The sequence below is a fragment of the Balaenoptera borealis genome (genome assembly GCF_965194805.1).
Source record: "Balaenoptera borealis genome assembly, chromosome: 1".
Classification (NCBI taxonomy): domain Eukaryota; kingdom Metazoa; phylum Chordata; class Mammalia; order Artiodactyla; family Balaenopteridae; genus Balaenoptera; species Balaenoptera borealis.
In genome coordinates this window covers 26,556,649-26,574,110 of record NC_138860.1, presented here as the reverse complement: position 1 = coordinate 26,574,110, position 17,462 = coordinate 26,556,649, and the positions used below count along the sequence as shown (strand labels likewise).

Genomic DNA, 17,462 nt, shown 5'->3' with positions numbered 1-17,462 from the left:
GTAGGGCATCAATACCTACAATTAACAAATGAGGCACAAGACCGTCTTAAAGCTTAAGTAACGGTTACAAATGTCCTTCTGCCCCTAGCTGCCAGGGGTAAGACTCAAATTCAAGTCTGTCTGGCTCTGGAGCCCGTGCTCTTTCTACTGTCTTCGTGTTGAATTTGAATTTGTCTTTCTCCTAGGCTTGCTTAAAGGGTGAAACTCACGTTTGTGAGACAGTTAAGTTCAACACATACTCAACTCATGGTCTCTATGGTCTTCCTAGTCTTAGCACTTGGAAAAGGGCAATAAAATCCTCCAACGTGGAACCCACAGTGGAACTTGTATTCTTCCACCAAGCAGAGTGAGACCATGGCCCAAGGCAGAGCAATTTCATATGGGAATTATATTCACAACAAAATCCCCACCATTATTTAATTAGCTGTTTTTGGGGTTGAGCCTAAGGCTTTATTTACTTAACAGAAGAGCAGGCAAGCTTTGAAATTGTTTCCAAACATTCAGAAACAATAGCTCTTGGGAGCACTTTATACTGGAGCTGGACAAAGCTACATTCACTAACAACTAGCCATCCACGCCAGGAGTGTTTCACCAAGGTGATAGTCTCCACTCGCAGGTTCCCAGCACACCTTACCTCGCTGCCATGTCCTGACCCTCCCATCCCATTCTGTCACTTCTTCTGTAACTGTCCCTATAATGGGGTCTACCTCCCCTCTTCCCACACCAAGCAGGTAGGAGGAGACCATTCACGGGGGTGTGTGTGTGTGTGTGTATACGTGTGTAACATATATACACAAACAGAGAAACTACTCAGGGAAGCATAAATTAAATCTTCTACTTTTTCAATTTGCAAATATAAGAGTAAATTAGTGTGCTCTTTTTCACAGTCCCTGACGTATGAAATTAGTAAATTTATTTCATTATTTCTTATCCAAACATATCAAAGATGCTTGCTATCATTTAGGGAAAGAATTCCTTTTTGAACTTCAGCTTTACTATGTAAAAGGAGCTTGAATAGGTGAGTCCTGAAATTTGTTTTCAGTAGGGGGAGAACATTTTATATATATATATATATATATATATATATATATATATATATATATATATATATATATATATTACATATATATTATATTATAATATATATAATATATATTATATATGTTATATATATGTTATATAATATATATAACATTATATATATATATATATATATATATATATATATATATATATATATATACACACAAAATAAAATGTACTATTGCTGAGTTTTCTACAAACGACCAAAATAATTTGGACTACAGGCAGGATTCCTGAGAAGGTTCGCTCTGCTGGGAGATGATGAAGAGAATTAGGAACGTGTTGGTCGCAGCAACAACAGCACTTCTGCCCTGACCCCTGTGTGTCCCTGGCAAGTCCTCCTTTGTCTGCCCTCAGCTTCCTCACTGGTAAAATGAGAAGGTGGTCTCATGACCACTTGAGCTTGGAGCAGTGCACAGCTAGTTCAGCTCTGCTTCTGGTGACCACTCCCTCACACAGCTCCAGTAAAGTCCTTAAAATGTGTGTCTTCATTTTAAACAACAAACTCGTGGAAATAGCTCATCTAAGGCAGGATTGTGCCAGCTGTTCTCAGAATCTTGGCAGGAATGAGTCTGCTGAATTTCTCCCTTCTCCCTTCGACCACTCAAGCTCCTCTACCTGTCCCACCCCCCAGTGGCCAGGTGCAAACTCCCCACAACTGCAGTCATTGCTCTTGATACTTGATTCCTTCTCATTCGCCCCCTTTCTTTCCTCTCACAGCCCCCCGCCCTGCCCGAATCTGACCCATCCCCGGCTCCACCTTACTGCCAATACACCTATTCTTCCAAGTGGAATCTTTTCCCTTTGGATTCTGTCAGGACTAGGATTGCAGTTTCCTGCTCTTTTCTTGGATCTCCATTTCCAATCATTTCTCCCGCTTTCTTCCCATTTGTCCCTTTTGGACACAGTGTCAAATGTTCTTGATCAGCAAATGTTGTCTATCCGCCCTCTGAGGCAGCCCAGCCCTCCTGAGCCACCATAACCACTCTGCAAACCTCTCTCTTAGCACCAAGTTGTCATTAATGATCTACTGTTTCCTCAACTAGCTCAGAACTCCCTGAGGGACCACGACCTAATCATAACTATTCCCAGTGCCATCACGGTAAGTTATTCAGTCAATGTTTGGGGACAAAGTAGATGAACACAGAGAGAGGAGTGATCTTCTATAATCCATAGGTAACAGTACTGTAAGAAAAAATACCTTAATTCCACAAGAACAACAAGGACAATCTCAGCCAAGGAAACAGAAGATTGTTCTCTTCACTCCATATTCCTATCTTGACTTGTTTCTAATATTACTATATCATGATTATGTTGGAAAATGATGTGTTCTCAATGTAACTGCTGGGATTTACCAAAGGCCCAGATACTGGTCTAGAACCTAAAGGTGACTGCTACCCACAGCATAAGAAACCCCACGCGAGCTCAGGACCCGTGCTGTGGGACAGCAGCATCAAGGCCGTCTGGGAGGGAGCTCTGTTCACTCCCCTGGCTTCTATCTCCAACATCAGCCTGAGCCTCCCGCCATCACCTGGCAGAGAGGTCCCTGCCCTCAGCTACCCGTGGATGGGTCAGTGAGGCCATCTAAGTTCCCCCATGCATGGCTGCTAAATAAATACCCTAACTTTATTCCCTTAAGAGTGAAAAATAGGTACCAGATGATATGAGATACTCCACTACGTCAAAGGGTGTCCGTCCACACAATTACATTCAATTGGCCAAGTGCTTCCTCTAGGTTTCAAAGTAGGAAGCATCCCTGCCAGGTGCCCGTGGTTACTGTTAGAATTAGAAATCTGAGTTTCTTCAACAGGGCAAGGTTGGAGTCCAGCAAGACTGGCTGACCACATCCTTGGGAAAGTGACCAGTGGCTCTATCAGGCTCAACCATCAGAGGCAGCCATCCAGATCTACTTTGCATCTGGAACACTTAAACAGATGTGTTCACTTGGCTCACAAGTGTTTGATGTTGAAAATCTTGCACTGGGTTAATTTCAGATGGTTCACATTAAGAGGAAAAGGAGAAAGGCAATCTGCTTTCCAGTACTTCCTGTTACCCAATCCTCATGCAAACTCTAATTAGATTGGATTGGAGAGAGATGAGTACAGGCTAGGAAATAAAATTACTGAACACATAAACTTTTCCAGTAATTCAATAATTCTAGTGTCTTAAAAGAAGAGGAGGTTTGTTGTGTTTTGTTTTGTTCTGTTTCTAAAGCAAAACGAGGTTCAAATGTAGTGTCTGCACTTCAGACAGAGATTGGGAAGTCCTGAAATTCAAAATTATGAGGGAAACAAAGTATAATTTGCAGTGCTTTTGACCGAGGTACTCTAGTTCATGGACAATATACTGGGAACTAATAGATGAATATACAACATCATTCAAAAACCTTATGATTCACAGGAAACATCTCTGCTGGAACCAATTTCCACCTCCTCTGGAAAAAACTGAAAACATTTCAGATTTAACTTGAGGGGGAAAGTGGCTCTTTCATAAAGTGGAAAAAACAGTGGTTAAAAATAGAGCATTCACTATTATATCAACCACAAACCAGTCAATGGGCATTATGGACAGGGAAGAAGAATGTTCTCTCAATGAAGCATGTACAACTTGCAGAATGTTCTACTTAGCAATTAAGCAACGGTACACAATAATTGGAACTTAGTGAAAGGAACACTGGATTTAGTCCTAAAATGAATCTCTGCTCCATAGCTGTGTGATCTTGGCCAGATATTTAACCTCCCTGAAGCTAAGATTTTCAGTAGTAATAATTCTGCATAGATGCACTTTCTAACCCATTACCTTTGCACCCTCTAGAAGCACTAATGTCATGAATGGCATAGTGGCCCGAGTTTTCAATAACCATCCTAGAGGGCAGGGGTCTGACTGGAGTCTGCTTTGCTTGGTGGGAGGGAGAAAAACAGTCTCAACCTAATATTAGGAGGAGGAGCGAATTACAACGTAATCAAGAACCACTCTGCCATGCCCCTGCATCTCTGCATATTCCATTCCCCCTGCCTGGAAGGCTCTTCCTCAACCGAGTCATCCAGACAAACTTCTCTCGTGCACCAAAACCCTCCAGTCTTCACGGGCACAATCTGTCGTGTACCTTCCCCTGGGTTCCGTGATAACTGTAGCAATGGGTCACACTGATGCAGATGAAAAGGATGCCATCCAGATGCAGATAGGGTACAATCACCTTGCAAAGGTTCTTTCTTTCACCTACTTCATAAAATGGTGAAATCTCCGTGCCTGCAAGTGATGTGCACAAACAGTCTACAGCAGGGCTCAAAACTCTGCGTCTCCAAGACGCAGAAGCTCCAGCCTCCTGCCCCCTCGCAGCCCCCGAGCTGGCTGACCCCAGACTAGCTGTCTTCTTCTCAGGCTGGCAAGCCTTCTCCAGACAGCCATCCTGTCACTGCCTTGGATCCAGGGGAGGAGCATTTGGGCAACCAGGAGCACTAAAGCCCAGTCCAAACAAGTGCTGACGCTGAGGGGGAGGCTCACGAAACCACCTGGGCCCCGGCAGCGCTCTTCCACTTCACCACCATTGAACTTTCTGTTCCCGCTGCAGCTGTCAGCATGTGTCAATGCCCATCTAACTCGATGCCTCAGGACTCTACTGCAGCTACAGATTGCCACAAGGCCATACACTAGAACCAACTGCGGGGTCAAGGTTAAATGTCCAGGAACACAGAATTGCCAGGAGGAAGGGGAATGTCCCTTTGGGGCTTCTAGGAAAGTGACCAAAGCCTTGAGTGTGCCTGAGAACCATCAAAGGCCTTTCCCAGCTACGACCTCAACACCTTCCCTCCCTCTGTGCTGGGTATTCCCAAAGCAGTGACTAAAACTCTTTCTCCGAGAATTAAGCTCATTTGCTTATATGAGATCAGGTCAATTTAGAGGAAATAAAAAGCAGTTGGCATCCACACACTTGGGGGAGTCTGAGAGCCTACCCGTGCCAGTGGCGTTTGCTGCAAACCTGCCTTTAGTGCAACAGTGTGCGGCTCAGCGTGACTGGCTGATATGCAAAGGCAGCTGAAGATTCAACGGAGACGCGGAAGCAGCAGACACTTCCTACCACCCTCCTCCACGAGGAAGACATGTCCCTGAGAATATAGAACGGGCTTACACGCAGCAGAAGGCTACTGGCTCTGTTTGCAAAAGCACGTTTAAGGAGACTCTGTCGCAACTCCCAGCAGAGTCCTGCCGATCTTGTTGTGTAAACACCACAAGGTGGAAGGTTTGAGACTGGGAAAAATGCAAACATTTTACAGGAAAAACTGTTGTAATGGCAACCCTCATTAAGGCAAAGTATACCCCCAAATTTCAGGGCAGGTTTTGTTTTAATGGAGATGCAAACCACAGCCCTCACCTCCTCCTGCCTGTCACACCTCCACCTCATCTTTCCTTCTTTGGGAACAGCTGCTTTCACTTTCCTCTGCAAACACAGAGGAAAACGCTCGGAACCGCAGCAGAACGGTTTCAAGTTAGGTCTAAGGGGCAGTGTTCTGAGTGCGACGGTTAGCATGACCTGGACATGGTTCCTCCAGAGACATTTATAAATAGGATGAACAACAGCAGGGTGTGGGTTCTGTGCTTGTGGCATATGGGAGTGTGTGACAGGCAGCACCGTGAAATGGAAATAAGGAGGCTGGAGCCCCAAGCCCAGCTCTGTTGCTGGCCAGCTGTGCGCCCTGTAGGCTAACAATGCCTCCTGGCTCAGCTTCCCCAGGTGAGAACCTGACTAAGGTTACCATGGAGATGGAAACTAATCCTTGCACTCCATTAGTCACCTGTGTATACAGTGTCTGTTGTGCGCGAAGAGAGACCTGAAATTCTGATGGGAGAGACTTTGGAATCTGTGGTTGTGCAACAGACTGCAAACACCTTCATTCTGTTTTAAGCTGATTTTTCTCATGTATAAAATACACCAGTCAGAGAAGAGAGAGTATGCAGAGGACTGAACAAAGACTAGACCCAGCCCAGTACTGCACTCTGCCAACCAAAGAACCTGACAATGATTATTTAATCCACACATCTCCTCAAACGCTTGCATGTATAATGATTAGAGTGGGCAACTTTCCAAACTCACACGAGAATACGGTATTTGCTTATCTGCTAAAGCAAGCACATCAGATTATTTAATCTGTGGTCTGAAACTGAGGGACTAGTTTAGTTGGGGTCCACACTAACGATTTCTGATAATGAGTCCTGGACAGAAGTCTAGACATGCTTTGTTAGGAGGTAATTGTAAGCGTAACCAAAGGAAATTATTTAATGTGACATCAGAATCTGTCCCTTAACACCAGTGAAGGCCATTTCTGCTAGCTTCCCCTACCTTTTCATAGCTGGCTTGCACCAGCTCTTCACCAGTTCTTACTAACACCCTGTAAGGAAGCACTGAAATCCACAGACCATGTGCCAGACGGGCAAAAAGTTCAAAAGAAATATGTCCCGGTTTGAGGGAAGAATTATCTTTAATATCTCAGTCATATTTTCAAAAAGAAAGCACTCAGAATTGCATTTGTCTCTCAGAGGAGAAACACCAGTGCTACTCCAGTTATTCTAAAACAATCTTGTCATCTGTGAGTTAATCCACACAGAGCTCTGTTCCTGGAAGCTGGCGGGAGTGGGGGGAAGGGTCATTCCAGAGGGCATCACTCATAAGCTGAGGGTCTGGCAGGGAGACCACTCCTTCTAAGGTCTGGGAGAGGAGGTGACCAAATTCCATGGTTCAGCTCTTTTTTGTACCCATGAGAGACCCCGCACAAAATCACCAGGACTCAGATGCTCTTCCTGGCAACTGTGCATGCTGTGGAAGTGAAGTGCTGGCCGAAGGCTCGGTGAGCATTCCCTGGCGCCCCACCAATAGAAAGCACACGTCTGCATTTTATATTGCAGGAAACTCCAATCTGGCCCTCAGCCAGGGGACCTTTTTATAATGTCAAAGATAAAAGCACTGGCCATGTTTGGTACCCTGCCTCCACCTCCATTCTCTTGTAACCATCTCATAAACCAAGCAGGCACTACTGTTAACAGAGCCTTCCAGACAAAAGTCTGATGGAGCTTCGTAAACATTACCAGATGATGATCAGAGATGTCCCCACTTCACAGGAAGAGAAAGAGGTACAGGAAGGGGCAAGTGATTCCACGGATGGCATGCTGGAAATCCTGGGGAGAACTGGAAACACACACTCAAGTATATACTCAGAATATTCCTGCTCCTAAAGAATACTCACTGAGTCATGGGCATCTTTCATTAGGACCTGGCATGTTGGCAACATCAAATCTCAAATCTGCCCGGAAATAGTATAGGTATAATCTGTACACTGATGTCTCACAAGGTCCCTACCAAATTTCGGGTGTCCAAAATGTCATTTTGGGTGTACAAGATGGCCTAATTCTCTTTTCATAGCCCTTGACCCAGGGAATGCAATAATGCCAGCCACAGAGGATTTATAAAATCATTACCTCTTAATCAGTTTTTATTTTCTTTGTGAGTCATACTCTGTGGGTCAAAGTATATAGCTCCGGCTGTTTTCCTTTAACATTTCTGTTTTATTATTTGTTTAACTTCCCAGATTACTTGAAAGTAAGATTCTAATATTAGTCAATGCTCATCATCAATTAGAATATGCATGGAATTCTTTTCTGGAAGTAGACAAATATGAAAATCCCTCTTGCTCTGTACAAGTGTAGACAGAACTTCATTCAGAGAGTTTAACACATGAGAGAACCTGATTTTCATCACCAACGGGAGCTGAGCTCTTTGGGATATGCCTATTTTACATCTATCAGAGGCTGTAGCTCACTCTGGGAGGCTACAGAGCGCTGACTTCCTGACGCATCCTACCAATAACGTACAAACAGCAGATGCACCAGGAATGTGCTTTAAGGGATACCAAGGTCTCTGACTTTGTTCCAAACTCAGACCTATTGTTCCTCCAGCTTTGGTTCTCTTCCCTGCTGTCAGCGTCTGATGCAGTGGGTATATTTTTAGAATCACCTGAAGAACTTTTTAAAATACAGAGGCCCAGGTCTCCTCTGGGTAAATGATAGCAGAAACCCTCAGGGGCGGGCAGGTGTCTGCATTTTTTATAAGTTCCCCAGGTTATTCCACCACACAGCCAGGACCAAGGATCACACCTGGTCTTTGCTGCCTCAGTCATTGGTTCTAATCTCTTCGATCCTACTTGTCACTTTTCTTGCAAGACTCGCTGCAAGCGTTTAATGGTTTAGGCTTATTTTCCTGGTCTATTCAATCAACAGTTACATCCCCCATGCTCTCTGCTTCTGCACAGATGAGTTTGTTTAGAATAGACACAAAAAGTGACCAAGTCCACGGCACTATGATTGTCTTAAGCTCAACACATGCCAACGCTTCCAAATGTACCCTAGGGCTAGGCATTGGAATTGCAAAGACGTAGATGAGACGTGGCCTTAGCCTTGACGGGCTTATAAAGAGCCACTGTAAACATATTGTTCCTAAACACAGCATGTGAGAAGAGGGAGAGAAGCCCTGGGGTTATGAGCGCAGAGGCAGGGCCCTGTGCCCAACCAGGGTTAGGGAATGTATCCTAGAGAAGACGAGGCCTGAGCTTGCTCTTGAGGGCTATGCAAGTGTTAGCCGGGAGCAGGCAAATGGGAGGGGCAGCACGAGCAAACAGGGGGCCCCAGGCCGCTCAGGGGTGGGAGGAGCCGGAGCCGCAGGGCACGAGTGCTGACAGGGTGGGTGGAAGCACACCTCGGCCTCTCTTGCCCTACTGTGTCTTCGGGTACTTGCAGCTTGGGGGCTGCTTGTTCATAGCTCGAGGCTTTATTTCGGAGGGGTGGTAGGGTGGTGAACCTGGGGCCCTACTTCCAGATATATCCACAGACCTGAAAACATAAGGCTGGATGAAACAGTTAACGGAGGGAAAGGGGAGAAAGTAAAGGTTTAGAGATGAGGACGAAGAGCAGGGCAGGGGCAACACAGAGACGTCGAAGGACCTGAAGTATAACCGCCGTGCTGTTCGAACATTTATGTGGGAAATACACTGACTGAAGGTGGGAAGACCAGCTAGGCAGACATCGTAGCAGTCGAGAAGGAGGTGGCATGAACCCAAATAAGGCAATGGCCCCAGGGACAGAGGCAGAGGAGGGGACCAAGCTAAGGGAGCTGAAGAAGGTGATGACTTGGGGGGAAGTGGAGGAGATGCCAGGACCGTTGTCAAGCCTCTGCCTTCAGTGACCGAGTGCAGGATGAGGCTTCAGGTGAGATCAGGGATAGATTACGAAGGCGTTTAGAAAGGCAAGTTCCTTCTGGACACGCTGAATACGAAACGCCTGCAGGGAGCCCAGCCAGGGCTGCCCCACAGCGAGTTAGAAATACAAAACTAGACCCAGAAGTCAAGCACGGGTGAGAAGGATAGATCTGGAAGTCACTGCCACATAGGTGGAACCTGCAGATACGGGAGTGGAGGAGACCAGCCCATCCAGAAGAACCCCAACGTTTAAGGAGCAAAGGAGGGGAAGTGGAGGAGGGTGCAGGAGCGATTGGGGTGGGGGGAGTATTTCTAGAAGGAGGGAGGGAGGGCTCCACGGCTCGGAATGCAACACAGGGGCCAACGGGGAAGAGACTCGCAGGAGGCCGCTCGACTTGGAATCAGGGGCTCACTGATGACACCAGAGAGACAGTTTCAGCGGGTGACGATGGTGAAAGCCTGTTTGAGGGAGTTAAGAGAAAACACGAAGAGACGGGGTCATTCCTTACGTGTGTAGATGACTCTTTCAAGGGGTTTCACAAACTGAAGAAAAGGAAACAGTGGTTAGAGGCAAAAGACAAGGTGGGGAAAGAGGTCGTTTTTTTAATATTGGCAGGAGGTGCCAGGGGGCAGCGGTGACTTGGCTTTGGCAAGGAGGCCCAAGAGGAAGACAGAGAAGCGTGATGCAGACATAGCTGCATGTGAAGAGGGTGGGATGGGACGGAAAGTTGAGGGACGTTATGCCTGATGGATTTTATTATGTAGTGAAATCAAGGGGGAGTAGGGACTGGGGGGGCGGAGCAGCGGTGAAGGCTGGGACGCTGTGGAGGAGGAGGAGGAAGGGGGCCGAGTGAGCACACACAGGACCACTCGGCAAGGGGGGAGCCCTGCCGAGGGAAGGCCTGGAGCAGGCGCGGTGTCCAGCCGCAGGCTCCCGAGATCTGCGCCAGCGGGCTCTGTACTGCAGCCTCTGGAACTCAGCCGTGGGTGGGGACCATGGGGGCAGGGGTGGCAGAAAGAGGGGAGTTGAAGCAGATGTGAAGTTGCACAAGGAGGAGGGGAAGCCAGACATGGTGAGCTTTTCAAATGAGCAGATACATGACCTTTCTTCCCTCCAGCTACAATTCAGCCAAGAAACCAACGCATGTTTGTTTAACCTCCAGGAATGACTGGTGACATTTCTGCAATCTAGGTTTCATGATGCTAATAACAGATTTTAGAACTGCTTGCCCATGTGTCCACTCCCATTTTTAATGCATTTTTGTTTTGTTTTGTAACAAAGCAGCTGTAGTCTTGATAATGAAGGAAGAGTCGTCATTAAACTATTGGGAAACTACGAGCTTGTAAAATGCTTGACAGTCATTTAAGTTCGCATTTGCTTTGTCCATCTCTACTCACACAATGGCACCAGTTCACCTTCCAGAACAAAATCGGAGAGCATGATGCTAAAATAGGTGTTAAGCATTTCCCAACAGGAGACAGGACTAGAGGACCAACCTCACAGAGTCGGTATCAGGACTAAACGAAATATAACGTGTGTAAAGTGCTCAGCACAGTAACTGCTACCCACACACACACACACACAAGCTGTAGCATGACCGAAGTTCAGACAAGAGCACACAGCCCCCAGACAGTCCGAGAGAGGAGCAGTCACCTACGAGAAGACTGAGAGGAAGGCAACACTGAATGACTGCGGCGTTGAGAAAAGGTTCCAGGCTCTGTGAGCAGGAAGCAAGCACGAAGGCGATTCGCTGCTTGGGGCACGTGGTACAAAGTTAACAGATGACAGAAAGAACAGGCTACATGATTCTGATTTTCCTCCCTTTCCTTTCTCCCCAAAGAAATTATTCTCAAACAGGACAGAGCAGAACAAGGTATTTTAGGAAAGTTCACATGTTTAATTCCAGACGAACTATATCCCGGGGTAATCAAAGAACTTTGCAGAGATAGTCATCAAAGTATTATTATTCCTCTGAGGAATGAGAGAAAGGGAGTGGCAGCGGAAGCCCAAAGTGGTGGCAAATACGGTCCCAAGAAAACATAAAATTAGAAGTTTGCATAATGAAGCCTCCTCCAATCAGATAACTCAGTGTCTTTCTCTGGCTAAGGCTTACTGTGACTTAAAAAGATAAAGTGGTCTCCACTAGAGGATACCAGCAGGGGAGCAGTGAGAACAAATCCAGCAGTCTGCACTCATCTTCTCACAGCGACTGTGCAAGTACACAGGGTGAATATTACTAACACCGTACATTTCTACCTCAACAAGTATTTAACAAAGTCTTTCATGATATTCTGTGGGCAAGATAATAAAAATCGGAGACCTACTCTACAGCATACTGCCCATCACTAATAACAATACCGTATTGTATACTTAAAAATTTGCGAAGAGGGTAGATCTTACGTTAAGTGTTCTTATCACAAAAAATTAATATTAATAATAAAGACAGTAGAAGGAAACTTTTGGAGGTGATGGACATGTTTCTAGCATAGATTGTGGTGATAGTTTCATGGGTGTGTACTTATCTCCGAATTCATCAAGTTGTATACGTTAACTATGTACAGCTTTTCGGATGTCAGTCATATTTCAATAAAGTGGTTTTTTAAAAAAGGTAATGAAACCTGGTTAGGATGAGAATGCATGTATATCTGCATGCAACCAGATTCCTGTCTCACTGACCAACCAACCGTGTCTTAGGATTAACTGATGTCAACCTGGAACCACTCCTTGGTAGGAATTCTTTTCCTTATTTTACAGATGAGGCTGAATTTCAGAGAGCTGGCTAGCTACGGTTCAAAAAACAATAACCTTTATTGAGGTTTATTGAACTAGTTACTTGAAGTGCTTTATCTCATTAAATCATTTTGACAAGGTATAAGGTAAAAACCACTCAATCCCTAATTTATAGGTAAGACTGCAGCTGAGAAAGATGAAGTAACGTCCTTAAGTTCAAGTAGCTAGAGAGTGGTGGACATGGAGTTGAGCTCCTGGTTGTATAACTGACGGCCTGAGTGCTCCCTGTTAAGCTACGCCGCCTCCAGTACTCAGGCGGGTGATGTAAGGAGGCTATTTACTCTCCCCTGCTCCACGAGGCAGAACTAGGACCCTGATGTAAGTTTAAAATGGCAGGCTTGAGTTCATGAGGTTAACCAACAATCACAGGTGCCAGAGAGTGGAAGGATCTACCCAAAGACACTGAACGTGCTGAGATCTCCACCAAAACTGTTCACATCGAGTCGGACGCCCACCGGCAGGAAGATCGCAGAGGAGGTGCCCTGGTCGGGTGGGACCTCTAAGGTCCCGTCCAATCCTGGGCTTATGGGTCCCTACGAAATAACTCTCTTATACTTCATTAATTGTAAAAACACAGATATCCAACAGGATAATGTGAATAATATTTATGCCCCTGATCAGACTCGAAAAATCACATATCTAGGTACACACCACCCCGGGTTACTTTCAAAGTCTGGTTTCACGCACGCTGGAAAATGTGTTCTTTCTCGGAAGAAAGCGTGCCAGGGGCACGGACTGCACATGAGAGGGGGTCTTCCAAGAAGGTCACCGGAACTATGCACCCCATCTTTCTGGGTGGTTTACGTGCAGGTTTGTAAGTCTTGGTGTCGGGAACTGGGATAGGTCATGTTCAAAGCTAGAAACTGTTGGAGGAAGAAGGGCAAGAACATTCCCTCCTGACAGCCCATCATTTAAACTATTACGAATGAGCAAAAGTTTTATGTTTATGTTGTTTTATGAGCAAAAGTCATTTCAAAGCTTCCAGTAATGTAGTTACTTGGCATATCCTACAGCGCTTAACTCAACAGTAGGCAAACAGCAGTATTTATTGACTTATTCATTCATGCAATGCAAATTTGTTAAGAACTATAATAATTATGGAAGCAGTGTGTTGGGCATTGAGGACACCACAGAAAACAAGACCGATAAGGTCCTTCTTACTTTCTTAACAAGTGAGCAAACAAGCAAATACAAATAATCATAATACGTAATGACTGTTTGTGCTACAGTGGAGAGAAAGAGGGATCAGGAAATAACAAGGAAGGAGGCACCTGATTTTCACAGGGGAGTCGGGGATGACTTCCTGAGGAGGGGAGGCTGAGCTAAGAGCTGAAGAGTGATAAAGAGCCAGGCAGGCACCAGGAAGCCACGTGCGAGGACCCCGGGGCAGGAAAGAGCTTGGCACGTTCCAGCCAGGAGACGGGGCTGGGATTGGAAAGGTGAGTAGGAGCAGGACACACAGGGGTCTTGCCAGTGTCGCCCCGTCTCCCCTTTCAGCGCGCGGGGAGTGGCTGAGGTCCCTCCTGAAAACGTCCTTCTGGCTTCCGTGTGAAAGCTAAATTCTGGAGCAGCGGGGGAGAAAGAGGCAGCCCACTTAGCACACCCCTGCAGTGAAGCAGTCCAGGTAGGAGAGAACGCTGCTGAAGAAATCCCTGGAGAATCAGAGCTGTGAAGGACAGAAGTGACCACGGTCCGGTGTGGTCACGAGGTCTGGACTTGCCTCACTCTGGCGTGCCGGCCAGCAAACACAGCTGCTGCTAAACCTTCCGCAGGTTTGCAACCAGAGTCCCTGTTAGCTTCTGTATTCCCAACTCCCTTAGTCATCAAACCCTTATCTCATCTGAGAGACAGCCAATGGGCTCTCTATAGCCTGGAGTTATTACAATAAGCCCACAATGAATTGATAATCTCGGATGACTGCTCTAAACCTACTTTTAACCATAGGTGGAGGAGGGGGAAGGTAGCGATGCAAAAGAGAACAAAGTTTGGGAAATCTCCAACAAGGCCTCTCAGGCAACAATTTAATGACTTAAAGTAAATAAATAAATAAATGTACTAGAGCACCCTGGGGCCCCAGTTCTCATTCAGATACACATCTGTTCGGCAATAGAATGAGGAAGCTAATTACTTTTCTATGACATGTATGTATTTTGTGAGACATCGCACTGTACCAGTTAATAATGATCTACCTTCTGTTGACACAAAATGTTTAAATTAATAAAAATCTAAACGCTACATCTCATAGCAAAGCATACTTAATTGAAAGGCTGGATGGCAAGAGTAGTAATTTTCTTGGGTAAAAATCATTGGGATGAGCTTATGGTAGCATGAAAAGCTCAATCAATAAAGGGACTTCTGTAGGCAAACTGTTTTCAAGCAGCTATACTTTATAGAAAGGGTAGGCTGGGCTTCTCTAATTGCTAACACAGTGGCACTGGGATTGTTACAGTAAGAAACTGAGGCTGAGAGTCAGTCATTGCCCATCATGGACAATATGAGTGATTTTACACTTAAACCTGTCTGTTCAATCTTTAAGGTATGAAATGACAAATGCAGAAAGGGCATAAACAATCCCTTAAAGCTCTCCTATGAATATTAAAAATCCTTCTACTCTTCATGAGTACACCCTTGATACTTAGATACTAAACCAACAGCATTACGAAAACAGTTTATTTTTTCCAGACTACAGAATGGTATTAGATTAGCTCAGAAAAATCCAGATAACATCTAAAGCAGGCTCCCGGCACTAAGACTGAGGGGCATACTCCAAATAAACTTGACAGGGATGTCTTGTTCAAACCCTGAAACCACCCAAAGAAAAGTCTGAAACCCAAGACACTGTAATAATCCTGTTATTTCCCACTTATTTGGGGGTAAAGAACAAAATGGTCTACCACCTTTCTTTCATTTTTAAACTCCCCTTCTCACTTCTCTCTTTGCCACTCTATCGTGTTTAAAAAACAGAAAAAACAAACAAACAAAAATATTGGGACTGAAGTCCAGAAGTAAACTTTATTTCCTGTGTACCAATTTGTTTCTTTTTGAGTGCTGATCCTGGAGGACGAGGGAGGAGAATTGCTTCCTTCTGGCCACCCAGCATCTCTATCCCTGGAAACCAGCAGGACATCACGACACACAGATGGGCCCGATATGGTAAGAATATAGGCAAAAACCTAACAGGCTTCACCCTCTTCTCATTCTTGCCTATTTCTGGCCTGCTTCCCGGGAGCTTCAGTTAACAGGGTCTTCTCTTAGCCCTTCGAGTACATGGCAGGTACTCAGCAAATGCTTACTGATCATGTGTCATGCGAATCAGCAGATAAAGGTGAAAGGGCCCAAACCCAGAGTGGGTGATTTTAAAACACTCTAATTTTCAGGGTGAAATTCTTTTTTTAGTGGTAGTACATGTGATTTTTAAAATCCTCCCCCCCCCACCTCCCCCCATCTAACTTATCCAGGAACCTATTGGAATCAAAGGATTCCTGAACTTGAGGACTGGGAAGCTTCTTGGGAATTCAAGCGACAGACAGATGGGAAAGACTTTGTTCTTAGAAGATGCCCCACAGAGGAAATGTCACCATGTTTAAAAAAAAAAAAAAAGTTCATAAGGTCAGTACATCTATTCCAAATACCTGCAGTTTAAGTCTATTTCCCCAGGCTTAGTGACAACTAAACACTGCAGGTCACCCTGCCTGGATGCAGTCCCCACCCTTCCCTTGCAGGCCGGAGAGCCCTAGTCCCCTCATCTTTCCTTAGAGTCGTATTTTTCTACAGCGCTTCTCTGAGCACATGGGAGGTTCTCCTTGTCCCTTTTTAAGTTTCGGGGCTGCTGGACATGGTGAACTGCAGCTTCAGAAAAAAGCTGCTCTGGGGCTTTTTGTTGAGCTGAAAAGCAGTGCTATGGATTTGCGGGTTAGTCTGCGCAATTCTTACAATGACTTTAATTGACCTTATTTGTAGCAAGAAGCGGTTGTAAAAAGTAGATAGTCACTGATATGATGTCAAACGCAGGGAATTTTTCTCATCTTCTGAGGCTGTGTGCTATTCCCACTGAGAAACTCTCCATCCATGTTGAATGCGGCCTAATTGTTTAGAAATAATTAACATGCTTTTATTTCATTTGTAGAAAACATAATTTATTAACCGGCTGCTACTTTATGTGTTTCACTTTAAGAGGCACAATAAATAAAGAAATTAGCATAAGAAGGCACTGAAAAAAATGCCAAGATTGACTAAACTCTGAAAAAAGCAAGATGATTCTAAATTAAGGATACGCAAATTTATCGCATAAAGGGATTTAATGACAAATGTGGAGATGACTTTTTATGGGCCCTTAGCTGCAGCTTTCAAATTTTAATTTCACAGACAGGAAAGCATTATCAATGCTTTAATAATTCCAGGGTTCCAATTTACATATCAAAATGAGAGAGAAAGCCCACATCTTCCTTTACTTTTTAGAGTGCTCAGGGTCTGAAAATGACTTGGCAATAAAGGTTGAAAGAAAACAGCAGACATGCCGATGTCTGCATGTGAAACAATACAATATCCGAATTACCAAGAAGTACAGTTAGTTCAGAGAACCATCACACCCTCTCCTTAGCAATTAATACTCAGCACAATTGGTAAATATTCTAGTCTTTAACTGAAGCACCCAGACACAGCCTGTAAGCAGATGAGCATTGGAAACAGACCAGTTGCTATATCCCCTGGTATTAACTGGACCCAATAACATCTCATTCATTGGGGCGGTGAGGAGGGGGAACGGCTGCCATCACAAATATGCACAAGCAGCTCTCAAAAAGCCCTTCTGGATGGAATAGTGTGAGAACCTCACTAATTTCCTTGCCTGTTTTTAGAGTGTACGATTCTCCTTTCTTGTGCAATAGTTTCTCACTCTGTTTCTACACACACTGTTATATTTTCTTCTGACTGCTGCTGGTCAAAAGCCAACCCTCACTTTCTTCAATGGCTTCCCACCCTTCCACGATGAAAATCCAAACTCTGCTTGGCATACCTCTCCCCTCGCCCCCAATCACTACCCTTACCAGCCTTCATCCTCCAGAACACTGAACCATATGCAGCTCCCTGCTACACGATACTCTCCAAACCTCCGAGACATTTCCCGGGGTGTGTCCCCAGTCTGAACTGCCCCCTCTGAACCTACCTCACTGAAAACTCCTATATAACTTTTACATCTCAGGTCAGTGTCTCCTCCTCCGTGAAGTCTTCCCTGATTGTGCAGGGAGATTTTTTTTTTTTTTCTCCTCTGTTCCCACTGCACTTAAAACAGGCTTCCATTAAGATAACTGCTGCACTGAACTGAACTGTGTGTCTGGTGTCTATCT

General features: G+C 45.1%; 1 protein-coding gene across 1 annotated transcript in view; it reads right to left on the bottom strand.

Annotated features, from left to right (window-relative positions):
- The window catches only part of SMYD3 (SET and MYND domain containing 3), a 714,015-nt gene that overhangs the window by 126,571 nt on the left and 569,982 nt on the right, over positions 1–17,462 (bottom strand). The window lies entirely within an intron of this gene.